The 7,663-nt window shown below is 36.9% G+C and overlaps 1 protein-coding gene across 7 annotated transcripts in view; it reads left to right on the top strand.

Moving 5' to 3' along the window:
* The window catches only part of LOC106874941 (transcription factor Sp9), a 404,501-nt gene that overhangs the window by 168,440 nt on the left and 228,398 nt on the right, over positions 1–7,663 (top strand). The window lies entirely within an intron of this gene.

The following is a 7,663-nucleotide window of genomic DNA, read 5'->3' as shown; positions in this document are numbered from 1 at the left end:
TGTGTGTGTGTGTGTGTGTGTGTGTGTGTATGCATATATGTTTGTATGTTTGTGTATCTTTGTGGATGTGTTTTGTCTTCTGCCACCGCTCAACAACCGGTGTTGGTCTCTTGTGTCCCCGTAATCTTGGCGTTTCAGTAAAAGTCACTGATAGATTTAGGCTTAAAGAAAATTAATACTATATGTGTGCATGTCTGTGTGTATGTTTGTAGGGGGAGTGTATGTATGAGTATATGGTAGCTACGCCATTGGTCAGTTTTATTTCAAGATTTTTTGCCCAAAGAGCAAGAGCCTGTTTCTTAGATTCAAGGCCCTGTCATTGGAATTTCAACATCAACAACAGGGTATTTTTGTATGTATGTACGTATGTATGTATGAATGTATGTATAGAGATTGTATGTATCTAGGCATGTATGCATGTATGTATGTATTTCCTCATGTTGGTTTCGGTTTACTAAATAGACATGCAGAGTTAATGTGTAAATTGACCCGTAGTTCACCCTCAAGGTCTCGCTTTACAATCCCGTCGGGAATGTTTACTTCATCATATCCCTTGAAGAGAAAACGAGCGAGCGAGAGGGAAATCGAGAGTGAGAGTGAGAGAGAATATGATAGAGAGAGAGAGAGAGAGTCGGTGAGAGGAAGAGATTGAAAAAAGAAAAAGGAGTTAAGTAAGAAATAGATAGCGGGTGTGGGCATATTTTCGAACTGCTTATGAAAAACGTAAATAACAACAGGTTCTGCTTTTCTTCATTTGCATAACCTTACATCCGGTGACTATGTGAATTCACGAGCTAAAATATTTAAATCTTATTTAAACTCCTTCACAAACACGCTCTCATTGTGCATTAGTTAATTAATACATTGTGCTGGATTGGAGGCGCAATGGCCCAGTGGTTAGGGCAGCGGACTCGTGGTCATAGGATCGCGGTTTCGTTTCCCAGACCAGGCGTTGTGAGTGTTTATTGAGCGAAAACAGCTAAAAGCTCCACGAGGCTCCGACAGGGGATGGTGGCGAACCCTGCTGTACTCTTTCACCACAACTTTCTCTCACTCTTTCTTCCTGTTTCTGTTGTGCCTGTAATTCAAAGGGTCAGCCTTGTCACACTGTGTCACGCTGAATATCCCCGAGAGCTACGTTAAGGGTACACGTGTCTGTGGAGTGCTCAGCCACTTGCACGTTAATTTCACGAGCAGGCTGTTCCATTGATCGGATCAACTGGAAACCACGACGTCGTAAGCGACGGAGTGCCAACAACAACAAACATTGTGCCGGACGAATATACTTACAGTTAATGCTAATGTGTAAAACCAGAGACTGCTATTCACAACATTTAAAAAAAAAAAAAGTATTGCAGGCGTGGCTGAGTGGTGGAACGCTCTGTAGTACCTTGCGTAGGTGACTTCTGCTGTGGTTCTGGCAAAACAAAACCTCTGAGTTGCTTTGGTGAAGAGAAACTGAAAGAAGTTCGAGTGTATATGTATATATCTCTACGTGTGTGTATGTTTGTACTTGTGCCCCTACCACTGCTTGACAACCGGTACTGGTTTGTTTGCAACAGGAGTCGAACTGTTCAACTGAAATCCTCCAAAGCGGTACCCCAGCATGATTGCAGTCCAATGACTAAAAGAATCGACAAAAAATAAATAATAACCCTACACATACTCTCTCACTCTCTCACTCCTCTTCTCTCTATTTTTTCTTTATCCATCTCTTTCTCTATATGCATAGATCGAAAGATATAAGCACTTGTTATGGGTCTCTCAAAAACAAACTAAATAAGTCAAATTTTACTTCACCCATTTTTTGTTGTAAAATCCCTTTTGTTTAATCAAAGAATTTAATTTGTATAACGAGACTAATTTATGAAAATTTGTCTCCAAGCTTATATAATCATATAATTATATTTAACAGAGACTCCAACGTTTTTATGATCATTTTTATATAGACGTCTGCTCAGTACATGTTGTGGCAGATGATGTCCAAAATTTTGCTTCTGCTGAAGGAAGGTAAAAAGAGACATGTTCGGAGTTGCCTACCTTGCTACCTGGGCTTGAAGAGTGATACCGCGAAACTGATATTCCTCCCTGCTTCCATACCTATCTATCTACCTACCCATCAAATACATACACACACACTCACTCACACACATATATGATGTTAGGGAGTGAAAAGTACAAACCACGCAAAACTTGAACCAAATGCTGTTGCCTATGCACATGTGAGAAGATCTTCATACTTTGAATACATACAGGCACGAATGTATACATATATACACCTATTAAATACTTATAGGTGTGTGTCTGTGTGCGCGTACATACATACATGCATTCACACATACATACATACATACATACATACTTACATGCGTACGTACATACATACATACATACATACATATATGTATAAATAAATTTCACCTCATATGCCAGGCTCCGATGAAGCTATAAAGCGTTACTCACTCATTCAACAATGAGTCCACTACATTTCATAGCCGAAACAGCTGTAAGCTAATGAATAAAATAACAATAAGTTAATCGCTTAGTGCATTGGCATCTCGTTTTCTTAAATAAATACAGAAATACACATACATAGAGGTTTACTTATATTTATATATTTCATACAAGATTGCAGCCTTAAGGAATTTTTGTTTGTTCAAAATCACACCCTACCGTATTCTAGTTTAATTTTAGCAATATCAACTTCTTGGATCAGTAAGTTAACTTTCCAGTAAATGACCGAATCCGTCACGGGGTATGTATTACAAACATGCGCACCTGAAAAAATAGCTCAGTTACAAAGAGCCGTATTTTTCGCACTTGCGACTTTGTCAAACAATGATTCACATGATCATATGATTTGACCCTAATGCAGGAAGTTTGGATGCAATTGTTAACTAAATTATCAAATAATTATTAATTGTAATTAATTATTTTCATTGTATTAACGTCTTGCCCCTTTCCTTTAAGTTGGCTACGAGCGTTCCCTCTGACCTTTTATACATTACTGGCACTCTGCCAGTTTCGACGACGAGGTTTCCAGTTGATCCGATCAACGGAACAGCCTGCTCGTGAAATTAACGTACAAGTGGCTGAGCACTCCACAGACATGTGTACCCTTAACGTAAGTTTCAATATTCAGCGTAACACAGGGTGTGGCAATGCTGACCCTTTGAAATACAGGTACTACTCAGTTTTCCCAGCTGAGTAAATTGGAGCAACGTGAAATAAAGTGTCTTGCTTAGGGACGCAACACACCATCGGGAATCGAACTCGCGACCTTACGATCGTGAGTCGAATTCCTTAACCACTAAACCACGCCCCCTTTATACATACATGCATATATACACGTATAAACGCATACACACATATATAGTGACTGTCAACTCGTAGACACGTATGACTATCACTATCAATTTATCTTATTCGAGATTTTTTAAACTCAATGGTTGTCAGCAATGTTTGTGCTGAAATTCAGCTTCATTAACAGCTTGCATAACCCCGCAAGACTCTTACATACAAAGCCAAATAGTCCAGAAACAACCAAGCGGGAGAACTCCGGTTTCGCAAAGTGGTGAGTGTTATTTCGGAACTTCCTTCTCCTATAAAGATGTCTAAACAACGACATCCAGATGTCGGATGACCATTGAATCTTCTGAGTTCACCCATCATTTGACAAGTTCCGTTTTTCGTCCTGCAGAGTGTTCAACAAAAACGTTCAACAAAAACAAACTTTCTGACTAAGTAAACTTAGGATTGCCAGCTTAGTCACCGACGACCCGTCCATTCGGTAGGTTTTACAGGATTACATGTTTCCAGTAGCAGTAAGAAACTCCTGACGCACACACATGTAATGGGCTTATACTTCAACAACATAATTTCACACACACTCGTTATTAAATTCCGATTCCACTCCCGGTTGTCCGGGTGGCATCACAGAATTCGTGGGAACTCTACCCAACTAAGCAATCATTACATATATGTGTACACCAGGTATTATCAAGATGATTTTCGACTGCGCCTGCTGCGACCTTATTTTTCAACGAAATTCCATGGGTAGTTGAAGAGTATTGCTAAACAATCTAGTGTGTCATTGCATTTCATGCTATCTACAGGGTGTTCAATTATTACACCAGATTTTGAAATAATGTTTTACGATTTTTATGATGGCTAGAATATCCAAGCCTTAAGACTGTATTAAATTTAGCATGAAATTTAGCAAGTTTGTGATCGATATCCTCAAATAATTAATCAGGCTCCTGGTAAACAGAGGTTTTAATGTGGCACACATTTTTCAAGGCCGGTCCTATGTCTGTTCAATATGATAAGAGTTCATGGTAATTCCTCAATACAAAATCTCCTGAAAATGTGGGGAGTTTTAAGACCTCAACTACGAAAACTATTGCTGAACTATAGATCTCTCACACAATTTGAATTAACGTTGGATCCTGTCAGTATAAAACCTGAACCTGCATCGTTTAATAGAAAGCTTTTCCCGTGCATCACACTAACATTTCGCTATATTATTTTTTCAAAAAGAAATTGAAGTTGAAGCTGTAATACTTCAAGATTGTTGCTGGAATTCAAACCAAATCTCAGACAATTGGATGAATAAAAACGAAAGTCCACAAAAAGAGGTGCGCAGTGATTTTGACGTCCACAAAACTCGATAGAATAGCGTTTTGTGGAACGCTGGTACGTTTCGTTGAAAGCAAAAATTCCGAAAGTAATGTTACCATAACTCAAATAAATATCCATCCATCCATCCATACATTCACATTGCATATGCGAGTGCGCACGCGCCACGTGTGGGTATCCAAATATTTCTACATGAGAATATTTCTTATGTGGGTGTGTGTGCATTTACGCGTATAGATGTATAAAGGTATTGTATATAAATATATATATATAATACACACACATACATACATAAATATATATACATGTAAATATATATGTATATGCATATCTATCTATCTATCTATCTATCTATCTATCTATCTATATATATATATATATAGAAAGATACATAAATTAAATACATACATATAGGTATACAAATATGTAGATGCAAGATATACCAGTATCCTTCTTAAATATGCACCTCTATTGAGTATATGTGTACAGTTGCTATACACATATACTACTTTAATTTAACAGTTATTATATAAAAATTCCCAAAGGAGATGTTTAAAATAACATGAAAGTACCGTCGTAAATACGAAAATATGTTGGGAAAACCTGCGTATGTTGCAGCTAAATTGGCACATATAATCATGTAGATAGATAGATAGATAAATAGACATAGATAATGCATACATATATATATATATATATATGGGAGAATATACAAAAAATAACAACAGACGAGGACAGGTGGTATAAATAACAAAAGTATATATTAGTATGACGCTCGGGAATACGGAAAGTCTTTGACGTTTCGAGCTACGCTCTTCAACAGAAAGAATACGGAGACAAGGAGAAAAACACGGAGAAAAAAAATGAATAGTGTTCAGTCAACGGTCAATCTGTATACACACATATATATGTATGTTTATATATATATACATATATATGTGCACACACACACACACACACACACACACACATACACACTATATGTGTGTGTGTGTGTGTGTATTATATGTATCTATGTATTTATGGATAGATGTATATGTATGTGTGTTTATGACTATATATGTGCAGGTCTACACTTACACCTATATACAGGTACTCACACACAAACACGCACACATATATACATATGCATATACTACTATTGCTACTACTACTACTACTACTACTACTACTACTACTACTACTACCATCTCTTGCTCTCGTTTTCTTTCTCCACCGTTTCTTTGATAGGTTACACTATTTCAAAATATATTTTTCTTCAATAAATTCTTTAAGGGTTACTACATCGTGGTGCACACACACAAGCTTACTTTATGATACAAGTGTGCGTGTATGTTTAAAAAGTGTGTGTGTATGTTTACGAGTGTGTGTGTGTATGTGTGTGTGTGGCAGCACAAATTAATTCATAACTTTATGACTATTTGACGAACAATTTTGAAGAAAATACCTCGTTAGCACTAATTATACAATACTCTCTGGAGTATCTGCTTTATGAGGGAGCACACACGCACGCACACACATATGCATATACTTACACATATATTAATAATGAAGGTATATATATGTACACGCACATATATGCATATACATAAATACACACATACATGCATACCTGCGCGTAAGGATGTGTAATATATATCTATATATAACAGTTTGTGTGAAAATACCATATATATACCTCATATATGTAGATATAATACATATTGTATATATTACATGATATATACATAAAACATGCAATTCTATACGCGTGTGTGTGTGTGTGTGTATGTGTTTGTGTGCTTATATTATATACGTAATAAATACATACATTCACACATACATACGCCTTATATACGGTTTGACTTCCCGTATTATACATAGATGCACGTTTTCAAACGAACACACATAGACACACACATACACACACATATACACATATAGACATGCGCATATGCATACTCAAAATCTCATATGTAAACACTACCCCTTCAATGCCACTTAGCTAAGACACAGGCCCTGTGTGTATATTATATACATGCAAATACACACACACACACACATAAGTACACATATGTCTACTAACATACACACTCTAATTTATATATATATATATATATATATATGCATGTATGTATGTATCTTTCACAGATTTGACAAAAGCACAGCAAACGGAAAATTTAAAATATTTACGCACTCCTTATTTTTTTACTTATATATATATATATATATATATATATATATATATATATATATATATATATATATATATATATATACATATATATATATGTAATATATTCATATGCTTCTCTGGGTGTGTGTTAGTGTGTGTGCACGCGCGTGTTTGCCCGTAGTGACTGTATGTATATGCGTGCTTTTGATGCCATTAGTTGCCGTCATCTACTTTCCGTTTCTCCTCCTCCTCGTCCTTCTACATTTCTCTACATTTCTTCTTCGAGTCTTTTAATTTTCTCTCTGTTTTTAACGACATTCTCTCCTTCCTATTTCCTCGTCTTCCTTCCTTCCGTCCTTGCTTCCTTCCTTACACTTCTTAATTCTTTCCTTTTTCTTCCTCGTCCATCTTCCCGTTTCTCGCATCTTCTTTATCTTTTTCCTGTCCTAAGTTCCGCTAACGCCTTCCTCCTCCCCTTCCTCCTCTTTGTCTTACTTTCTTTTTCCCCTTCTCCTTTTACCTTTTTCTTAACTCCGCACATTCCACCTTTCCTCACTTCTCCCCTTCTTCTTACGTTCTTCTTTTCTAATATCACCTTCTCCTCTTTCTCAACTCCTCCTTCAATTTACTCCTTATTATTCATTCCCTCTCAATTCTTTCAATCGTTTCCTCTCCATTCGCTCTCTCTCTCTCTCTCTCTCGTTCCTTCTTCCCCCCCCTCCCGTCATTCATTCAAGACACTCCTCTTTCCTTCTCCCCCCCATCTTCCTTCTCTTCCTTCCGTTTCCTTTATCACCTCTTCTCGTCTTCCTTCATATTTTTCTTTCCTTTCTCTTTTCTTTAATTCCAAACACACCCTCCTCTTTTTCC

The sequence above is a fragment of the Octopus bimaculoides genome, chromosome 2, assembly GCF_001194135.2.
Source record: "Octopus bimaculoides isolate UCB-OBI-ISO-001 chromosome 2, ASM119413v2, whole genome shotgun sequence".
Lineage (NCBI taxonomy): Eukaryota > Metazoa > Mollusca > Cephalopoda > Octopoda > Octopodidae > Octopus > Octopus bimaculoides.
Note: the sequence above shows the minus strand (reverse complement) of the source record. Positions and strands in the feature narration are given on the sequence as shown.